This window comes from Pollicipes pollicipes, unplaced genomic scaffold, assembly GCF_011947565.3.
Source record: "Pollicipes pollicipes isolate AB1234 unplaced genomic scaffold, Ppol_2.1 Scaffold_6138;HRSCAF=7277_pilon_pilon_pilon, whole genome shotgun sequence".
Taxonomy (NCBI): Eukaryota; Metazoa; Arthropoda; class Thecostraca; order Pollicipedomorpha; family Pollicipedidae; genus Pollicipes; species Pollicipes pollicipes.
Genome location: NW_023596818.1, coordinates 9,148,492 through 9,159,310, shown reverse-complemented (window position 1 = coordinate 9,159,310; position 10,819 = coordinate 9,148,492). Strand labels below are relative to the sequence as shown.

The following is a 10,819-nucleotide window of genomic DNA, read 5'->3' as shown; positions in this document are numbered from 1 at the left end:
GAGAGAGAGAGAGAGAGAGAGGGGAGGGCGGAGTCCTTGGTACTTTCAGCGGTGAGGTCTGTCTGATACTCTAAGCCACTCGTCCGGTACTCAGCTGAGCGGTGCTCCTGTCAAGTTAAACATATAACTTAGGGCGTGTGACGCGAATAAGTGTCACACCATGGGTGGGAGTCACCGCAAGCACCGTTCATCTCATACACTAATCGATCACTCGCCGAGTCAGCCGGCACTGAAAGGACGCCAGCTGTCGGCCTGGATGGGTGGATGGTTAATAACGAAGTAGTACAATCCACCTATGCAATCATCCTCCTCTAATCGCACCGGACGCTTAGCTTCGCATCAATATTAGTCCATGACGGTATCTAAAAGCATTCGAAAACACTTCCCAGCCAGGACTTCACCCCGACTGACCTCATGTAATCAAACCGGACAAAGTGCCAGAGCTCGCTGAAGCGGTACGACGGATCCGCGGGCCCCCCACGGGTCTGCATCTGTGCCAAGGACCGGGGACGGTGCCCTCCCCCCCCCCCCCTCCCCCCCCCCCCCCCACCTCGACCAGCAGGACCACACCGTCGGGTCAGCTGGCCGCCGCCGCGTGGCCGCAGGTTGACCCTGACGAGCCGTGTCTGCGGTGCTTCTGACAGCGGCAGCCTCTGGGCGCTGGCGGCCCCCCGCCGTCGGCCGCCAGCGACCGACGGCTGGTTGCCGCCGCGACGCAGCCGACGGCCCGCCGCCGCGTGGGCGTGCCGACGGGGGTCGGCTACCGCAGACGGCGGCCTGACCGACGGCTGTCTGGCGCAGCCGGCCTTTAATGCGGCTCGCTCGGCGAACACACGCCGTGATTCACGCTCGCGTCAGAGCTATTAAATAGGCTCGTTGCATGGGCCCATGACATCCGAGTGGATCAGACGCCCTCCACATACATGGTTATAATGGCTTCGGACACACACAAGTCAGGCTCGGTTAATAAACCCCTCGGCTTAATTGCTTTTAAACGGGCAGCCGCTAAAAAGCCAACAGAGGGCGCTCGAAATTACGGGACTGCGCACCTCGCCGCGAAGTACCCCAAGATAAACGTGAGCAAAATTAAGGACCGCGTGTCTGCAGGTGTCGGTCAGCGTGCATGGATCAGAATGGAGGGGCGACGAGGCTAAGCTTGTCTGTGCAGCCTGCTACATTAGCCTGGCCAGCAGGAGCAACGGCTAAAAGCGTCACAACGTGACATTCCTCAACGTTACACACTGCACGAACGTCGTTGCTGTGCAGGTTCGAATCAATGGGATTTTGCGCACTCGGTCTCAGTAAGCCGGCAAGTGCTAAGGGATCTCAACGTGCGTGTCCATGAGCTCGTCTTCTCGTCAACACCCTAGATGCGGGACCGGTGCGTGTCTGATGCCGCCAGGTGTTACATCAGTCCTTCGCTCAGGCCCTCCTGGGACAGCCGTTAGGATATTTAGAGTGGCTAAGATGCTGTGTAAGAGGCTTGCGGAAAGCGACGACGACCACAGAGCGATCTGAGCTGGCGCACCAAAACCACTTCGCATCAATGCCGTTCAGGCATAAGCACCTGGCCGCAAGCGAGTCACGCCATCTGGCACATTTTGGAAAGTCACGGAGGGAGCTAAGCTGTCGCAACAAATTTGTACGTATTAACATTTCTTGTGAGGTGGGCGGACCGTTATAGCTGCAGGTTGTGCTGATGTTCGAAAACCAGCGTCTGCGAGCAGACGGAATCACCACAAGCACCAACCAAATGTCCCTATCGAGACTGATAGCTTTATGGAGTTGCGCCCAGGTATGTATGCAGGCCGCGACACTATCAGATTCTTGTTCGGTACCTAATGGCTGACACTAATATTCGGTAGCCAATGTTCAATTAGCCATACGGCTGTGTTACAAGCCGCCCGGAGATCTTTCACACATTTTTGACGAGATGATAAGTCCTGGTTGCAGGTTACCATTGGTGTTTTCAGCAGTTTTTACCGGACCATCATCGGCCCAGCCAGCGATACATTCGGCGATAACCTGGATGACTGGTACCGTGACAGCAGCCGTTGCAATGCCGGGCTTGCGGTCAGTAGCTGCCTTGGCCCAGCGCAAAAATGTCCCAGCAAATAGACCATGTGGCGGCATATCTGATGCATGTCAGCCCTGACAGGAACACCTGTCTGAGAGAGCAGGGTGGGCTGGGGGCTCGCAACGGTCCCGCAGGCATGCAACGTTTTGGCGCTGCGGAAACAATGCAGTTGTTATTGCCAACCAATTAACGTGTCATCGGTGGTACCTGATACCTTGCTGGCATTTGCAGATAAACATGTCAACACTAAATGTTGGGCGGGTCATAGCTATGACCGCGTTGTCGGAAAATGGTTGCCGATCAAAGGACAAATAAATTTCGATACAAATTTAAATACCTCCTGACATTCATGTAATGTAAATGTATTGAGGCTTTTAAATCACGAATTTGGCAGGCTGGAGCTCTTACAAGAGTATTCACATGGAACCGAAGACTTGCGGTCTGCTTAGCACGACACTCGGTCTTCAGGTGAAATCATTGCTTAGTCGATGGTCATGCTGGGCAGAACAGAGCCCAAATAATGCCGATGCGCACACTGTGACTTAACTCTGCGTTGTTATCCTGGTATCCGATAAAAGGCGTTCTTTGATATCTATGATGCGGCAGGATTAATGTTGGGACTAGAAAGACTAAACAGCCCACTCCGTCCCCTGCCACCATCTCCCAGTCTGAATGAAGTATCTGACCGACGCTTTGAACAAGATCGAAAAACGACTTTGGAACTTTCTCAATGAACACAGGCCTGTTCATCTCGTGGAGAGGCGTTAGCACTCATCCGGTGAGCTGGGTCAGAAACAAAATTTTGTTGAATAAGCTACAGGTGCAAAGGGTGATCCCATTCCACGCAAGGTCGTGGACCATACGCTCATGTTCTAATGACGGGAATCGAGGGGCGTCCCCAAAACAGTTTGGGCGCCCGTCAACAGAGCTATGACGTTTGTTGCCCTCTCTGTTTTTCTGTAGGCACTTGGACATCTATCCACTGAGTTTCCCAGCAGTATTCTAACTCACGCCTCACAAAATGCTCCCGAGAAAGACGGGAAACTTAAAGCGTAACACTCCGGAAACGGCCCATCACTTCACGTGCAATCCATAAGTTCCCCGTTTGCTGATTCCTTGAGGCACACAAGAAATTACTGTTCTTTAAATCAGTGACGCCTCCCGGCGCGGACCCTGTTTGCTGATGTTTGCCCGGCTGTAAACAGTGACCAGGCTTTAATCAGTGGTGGTGGGCCGGGCAGCTCCGGTGCTCTCCCGCACCCCGTCACTCCAGACGGCCACGGAGATTGTGTCTCCTCCATGTCCCCATGTCCGTCACTCCAGACGGCCTCGGAGATTGCGTCTCCTCCATGTCCCCATGTCAGTCACTCCAGACGGCGACGGAGATTGCGTCTCCTCCATGTCCCCATGCCCGTCACTCCAGACGGCCGCGGAGACTGCGTCTCCTCCATATCCTTATGTCCGTCACTCTAGACGGCCACGGAGACTGCGTCTCCTCCATGTCCCCATGTCCGTCACTCCAGACGGCCACGGAGACTGCGCCTCCTTCATGTCCCCATGTCCGTCACCGGGGGGGGGGGGGGGGCGAGCACGTATGTGATGTGCGTGTCCCCCCATGGCCTTCCTGGCGCCTCCCGCTCATTATGTACGCACATTCTAGACTCATAGAGTCTACTCAGAGACATAAGGAGGATAATGAAGCCGATGAACACAGCGGGAGTCTAGCGGGGTGGCGGAGAGAGCGTCGGGCGAAAAAATCGACTACCAACCGATCTCACATTACTGGACCAGCAGCGCTTCGCGCGTGCCCTGAAGGGTCAAATGATGGGTCGTCCTGCAGATCGAGGCAGTGCAGCCCTATGTGTTTGTCATGGCAGCTGATGGCAACATTTGCAACACTGATATACTAGACGGTCTGTTTCGCATACACAATATTATGACGCGTTTTGGCCGACGAACGCCTTATTACGGACGCAATATCCAAAACTGCTGCCGGCAACTCCATGGTAGTAAGATATAATTAATTACAACGGAACACAACATAAGCCAGGGCCAGACAGTTCTTATGGTTAAGAGCAGGAGGCGAAGTCAGGCGGCTGACACAGGGTTGCTGAGTGGCAGATATCAAAGAAGTAGACGATGCCAGAGTGGTGCCTCTGCACAGTCTCCATCCGTGGCGAAAGGCGCCAAATCCTGGTGGACGGCATCAAGCAGGCAGACAGCATCGGACAGGTGCACGATGTCGGGCAGGTGAACAGCATCAAGCAGGTTTGAGCGTGTGAGACAGCTGGATGGTGTCACGCAGATTTAGGACTTCAGACCGGCCTCGTTCAGCAGGTGGAGGTAGCAAGGAGGTAGGCGGCTAGCAGGCAGGTGGGGGGAGGGGAGGGGGGGGGGGGGGTGGACAGCGGATCCAACCGATGAGAGGCGGTGGAAAGCTGCCAGACAGGTGGGATGCTGGGGACAGCGGGTCCGACCGATGGGAGGCGGTGGACAGCTGGCAGACGGGTAGGAGGCGGTGAGCAGAGAGTCTGACCGGTGTCCCGGGAGCGCTGGATAGCGGCTCTGATCGGTGGGAGGCGGTTGACAGCGGATCTGACCGGTGGGAGGACTGTGCACAGCGGGTCCGACAGCTGGGAAGCTGTGGACAGTTGGTAGACAGGCGAGAGGCGGTGGGCAGAGGATCTGACCGGTTCTCCGGAAGTGCTGGATAGTAGATCTGATCGGTGGGAGACTTTAGACAGCGGCTCTGATCGGTGGGAGGCGGTGGGCAGCAGGTCTGACCAGTGCCCCGGGGGTGGTTCAGCCCTCCGCTCTGGTCCAGTCCGCGCCGCGCAGACAGGTCAGCCGAGGCTCAGCCGACATCAGGCCTCTGCGGAGTCCGACCCCGCAGTCAGCCAGCGATACACTCTCCAGGTCAGTCGCCACACCCCTGTAGCATGACTGCGGTGGCTCTGCGGCCTTCGTCAGCGGGCTCTGACAACTCAACGGCCTGGGAGTGGCCCACCCAGCTACTGTTCGGGCTCAGACACGACACGCGACAGTGATCTGCTCCCCCGGAAGGATATACCGAGGGTCGCAGCAAGTACCCGAGGTCACCAGCTCCGCCGGACTGTCAAGGCGCAGCTGCCATGGCCGGGGTGCCATAGCTTTGCAGGAAAACAATGCGTGGACACTTATGTCAAGGTGGTTGTCCAGTGCAGCTATAAAAAGCGGGAAGGGACAAGAAACCATCACTAAAAGGAAAACTACCAACGACGGCATTTACGATGCAGTCAATGGAGGGAACTTCAAAGCGAGGACCTATGGCAGCACTAAGCACAGTAGCTGTTCCTTTATCTCTACCACAGATCAGCGAGGGGACAACCGCGCAATTTATCACACAATGTGGCCCCCGATTTTTTTTCGGTACAGACCAGACGGCTGAGATCTCCGAGGACTTTTGTCTACATTGCTGATAATTGTCTACCGAGTACTTTGCATAGTCGCGTATCCAAATAAGACCACCACACAGCGCAAGCAGTGCTAAACCGATGTAACACAACGGATAGCACTAAAGCCCTTTCATGCATAAGCCACATACAAACACGTCTTCCCTTTCCGCACGTCGATATAATCGCAAACACGTGTGCAAGCTCCACCTGCTCCACGGAGCTGCACCTGCTCATTGCTTGTTTTGTCATCGCACTGGTAAAGCATCCGGCCAACACCACATCACCCAAATAACCGAGCAAATTATTACAGCTGTCGGAGGAGTCTGAGTGAGATAGAGACGACCTTATAGAGACCCGACACCCGCTGATCAACAACGTCTGAACTGATCTTTGAGCTTGATTTACTGCGGTTTACACTATCAAATTGATTCGAAGTCCAGCAAATGCAATGCCGCAGTCGATTTCCCGATATCGACGCCGAGTTAATGAGTGTCGTAAGCTGCGTCCCAGCTGACGAGCGAGTGAGAGTGAGAGTGGTGGTGCGAGTGAGACAGACGCCAGTCCGACTATCGGGCTCACTCGGATGATCTGCTGCGACGCCCCGTGTCGGGGGAGGGGGTGAAGGGGGCAGGGCGCCAGAGGCTCCCCAACGCTCGTGACGCTCAGGCTCGCCCAAACAGGTCAGCGACAATCAGGTCAGCAGCGCTCCAGTGGGGACCACTGGGGTCAGCAGCACTCTAGGGTCAGCTCGGGTCGGCATCACTCAGGTCAGCACCGCTCTGGGGACCGCTCGGGTCGGCACCACTCAGGTCAGCACCGCTCTGGGCACCGCTCGGGTCGGCACCACCCACATTAGCGGCGCTCCAGTCAGGACCGCCCGGAATCCAGCCAAACCAGTGGCCACCAAGTCATCAAGACGTCCGCGTCGTGACTCAAATTGTTAGAGCGGAAATGCCAGACGAAGCATGTCGGGGAGAGGCAATTATCCTGGTCAAGACGATCGCATACTGGACGGCTCATATCGCAAAGCGTTGCTTCATTAGCCCGTTGCGCGCTAGAATTTATTCAACTGGTACCTAATTTGGTCCCGACGCATTGCAGACACCAAACTCTCGCCCTGATTCGCCGTTTCTCACAACGCAGACTGATAAGGGGAGAAGGGTAGGTGTAATCCCCTATCAACAATGAAATAACATTCATTTTGCTGGGCAATTCATCGCCCAATTGTGCCAGGTAAAGCATCAATTTTTCCAGAAAATCAAGTCTTTCTAACATTGCAGCCTCATACATATGGCCCCATAAACACGGGACAATCTCCCGCAGCCTCCCATGTTTTATTGCCCCCCCCCCCCCCCCACCTCGCAAAAATCCAAACAGGCGTGACCCGTGCTCAATTCTGAGTATAACAGCTCATAGTTTTATGTGAAGGTTTTGAGCGCATATATATATATATATATATATATATACATATATGATATACGGCCCCGTTAATGTAGCAATGCCGCCGCCGGGCGCGTTCCGCGGCATCGTCAGCTGCCGCCCGTCGCCCGCGCCGGCTGTACGTCGCCGTGCATTGTTCCTCAAAAACCTCCGTTTCTCCGTAACCAGAAAAGCTAGAGACACATTTATGTCATGCACAATGGATGCCTCGGACGTTGCTGAAACAAAGGGCGTGGCTGCACAGCATCCTAGAAAGGCAGTCTTAAAAACCTGCCCGCATCGACCCCTCCCTCTCCGTTTTCAGGGCGAGGTTTGATTCTGAAATGCGCGCAAAACAGGATGAACCGGCGTGAGATACGCGTTTTTTGTGAGAGTTATGAAAAAGGCTTTACGCTGGAAAAAACTTTACACTGGAAACTGTTTTGTGTCGTCATCATGTAGAAATTTATAATTTTATGTTTGTGTGCTTGCTCCTTGTAGAGCAAATCATACAACACCGCAATCGTGAAAGACGGATAGGTAGATAGGTAAGTGGATAGGAAGACGGATAGGAAGACGGGTAATGAAAAACGCATCCGGAGTAAAAGCTATTGCCCTTCTGACGACCCTCACCATAAACCATGGTCCGTCTGTTCATCCACTTCTTCGAGGATTTAAGACTTAGTACCAAACTATGTCCCGATCAATAGTGTCCGCGTAAAGAGGTTACTGTGTGGCAGTTGCTTCGGCCAGAGTGGAGTATTTTGAGCAATCCGTAAGGTGCTGTTGTTTGTTTGACACTTTGCAATGCTGGTGTATCAAATAAGAAATGCCTGGATAGCTATCATACGAAGCTATTTATACACCTATACATATATATATATATATATATATATATATATATATATATATATATATATATAACCCTAAAAGGCCTCCGACAATAGTTGTTATATGATGCCGTTAATCCCAAAGCAAAACCTGACAAATATTTGGCGCCAGTTTCTTAAAGAGGAACATTTACATAGATACAATTTATCATAACTTAATTTCACACACCTCCCGGAGTGACACATATGAATAGCGCCTGAGTAACGAGATGCCATATTTTCGTACGTGAGCCACTATTGAGAACGTAAGATCGAGCGACGCCGATTTTGTTCATTTTGCCAATAACACACACGCAGCTGATGGGGAAGCCAAATACAAACAAGCCCGTCGTGCCGTCACATCTTATACACCGGGAATTACCCAAGCATTTCTGGAGCATCTAACTTATTCTGCCGGATGTAGTGGCAAAAACGTCAGCGGCGGTGTATACAGCCTGGTCGGGCCGTAAAATGTGAGATTTATCAGCCAAAGACACGTTAACAAGCTGGGTACTATCAACAAATCACCGGTAACGGCGCCATAACAACACCCCTGCTGAGACCCTCTCGTCGCCGGCGCCCCTCGGAGCGGCCGGCTGGGCAGTCGCTGCCCGGGCCGTTCGCGTGCCCGGGCAGGGCGGGCAGGTCCCGACCAGGTGAGGTCCAGGCAGGGCATCGAAACAGTATAGCCGGGTGAGAGAACATCTCGAATCAACTGGTGTGGGACGTCTTTGCGACTCGGACGGGGCGCGCAGTTCCGGATCAGGCGAGATCAGGGCAGGGCAAACCGATTTGTACCAGATGAGATCAGGAGCGGGGCAAGCAGATCCCGCCGAGCAAGGCGATCCGGATCGCTCGCGATGCAGATCAACGGAGAGCATCCGATCGTGGCTCAGTGGCCCGAAGTGGCTCAAGCAGAACAAGAAGCAATTAACCCGTTTGAAAGTAACACTGTTCACCCAAAGGTCATGTGTTGAAGCCAAAACTTCACGGAATCATTGCAGCGTAAAAGGTAAGCGTTCGGCAAAAATATAACTTAGATCATCTGGACCGTGGTCTATTTCTAGGTACTTAAATCAATCAGTTGACTAGTTGGTGGACCCGTCCACTTAGGAGAAACTGCCAGAGGAAGTCGGTGCGAAAAAGGAAAGTGTACAGAACAGACACACCGATAGCGGTATACAGACATTATCGCACCAATATGGACGATGGTGCTATATCTAAAACTCAGCTAGCCTTCAAAAATGGCATTGCTCTTTGTGGCCGTTCTTTCACTTCATTTATCTGCTACATTGGTCATATTGGAAGGCGCACCACCCAATTACACCAGTAGTTGTACAATAAAGCTCTCTCATTACTGCAAATGGAAACGACTGCCCCCACCCGTTGTCTCTTTTCTGAGATTATGCGCCATCTTGCAGGCCCTTTTCGCTGCATCGCCCTCGACGAACAATGCTTAAGGTGTCCAGCAAGACCTGAATACGCTACATTGCACAGATGCCAGTCCGGATGGTTGCAGACGTATTACTCTTGATTTTGTTTCTTGCAAGACGCATACCAGCTCCTCACTCACTGGACACATAAAAATAGGAGATCCATCTGCAAAGATAATCGCCGGAGCTGGGGAACACTGCTCACGATAAGTATACCGTTGTCTCTTGCTGTGAGGTACCAACCGCTTGTTAAAGACGTGCAAATAAGTATAAGTGGCATCTTCAGCTGCACCTAAGAAGGCTTGTTTTTTTTAAAGACCAAAACTCAGTGGATGTAAGGAAGATTGCAAAGAAAGGCATAACAGTATCTCACACAAGATATGTGCAAAAGCGTCTTGAAAAGATTGTCCCAGCCAGATAACTGATTTGCAGAGTCAAGAGTTGTTTTATACACTGGTGGTTTTGAGAGGTTCTTATGCAAGGACTGCTGTCTAGGACATATGTTTAGCACTCATGATGCTTAGCAAGAATCGGTGCCATGGCAGTACGATCTATCACATATGAACGGTTTTGGTAGACTGTCAAATCGACGGGAAAGGCTCTCAATTTCAGGTGGTAAATGTCCGAACGCTCTGCATTGATTGCCGCATTGAAGTGAAGTTCTTACACAAGAACTGCTGGACAAGACCTATATTTAGCACTCATGATTCTTGGGAAGAATCGGTGCCATTGCAGTACGACATATCGCGTATTAACTGTTTTTGGTAGACTGTCAAGTTGATGGACAAAGGCCTTCAATTTCCGCTCGTAAACGTCCCACCGCTCTGGATTGATTGCCACACTCGGCACCTCTGCCGACCCGACCGCGGCGGGGCCGAGGACAGATGGCGGGCCGCGATGTCGCACCCGGTCGTGACTCGGCCGCAGAGCGCGGCCCGGGCCCATCTCGACTGGCGGGCCGCATCGGGGCCTGGTGACCCGGCGAGGGCGCCGCCGCCGGGCGCCGCAGCTCGGCCCCGTCCGCCGCTTCGTCTGACCGCCGGCTCAGGTGAGGGCGTCGCGAGTGCGCCGGGAACGGGACGGCCTGGCCGGCCAGCCGCGCAGCCGGGACGTCAGAGGCACCGAGTACAGCCACCAGGGGTAGCAGGGGCACCAAACACAGCCGGGCTGTTAGGGGCATCACGAACACTAAATACAACCCGTTCGCCGGAGCAGGTGCGTCGTTTTGACATTACAAGAGGAAAGGTGGCGACAAAGTTTCTCCCAATTTTGAGTTGCAGTCCCATCCCTTGACTCCATGATGCGAAGCAAAATGCAGGGCTCGCGTGGCCTGCGGGTGGTGGATGGTTCCTTCGCCAGGCGCAACCGTCTCCGCTGCTGCGAATTGCGCGCTGGCATGGGTGTAGTCGGACATTGAGAAGAGATACCTCACAAAGCGGTGCCGACCCTGCGGGTACGCGGTCAGCAGCCAGCGGCTCTGACAGCATTGACATCCAGGTCAGGCGTGCCGATAATATATCTATGTAAAAGGCAGTTTTTGCCATGTGATCCGTCTTTAATATTTATGAGGTGTTCCTCAGCGTGGAG

At 53.4% G+C, this 10,819-nt stretch overlaps 1 pseudogene; it reads left to right on the top strand.

Annotated features, from left to right (window-relative positions):
• LOC119106169 (calphotin-like) overlaps nt 1-10,376 on the top strand; it is a 44,611-nt pseudogene extending 34,235 nt beyond the window's left edge.
• Nucleotides 10,377-10,819: the final 443 nt, after the last annotated feature.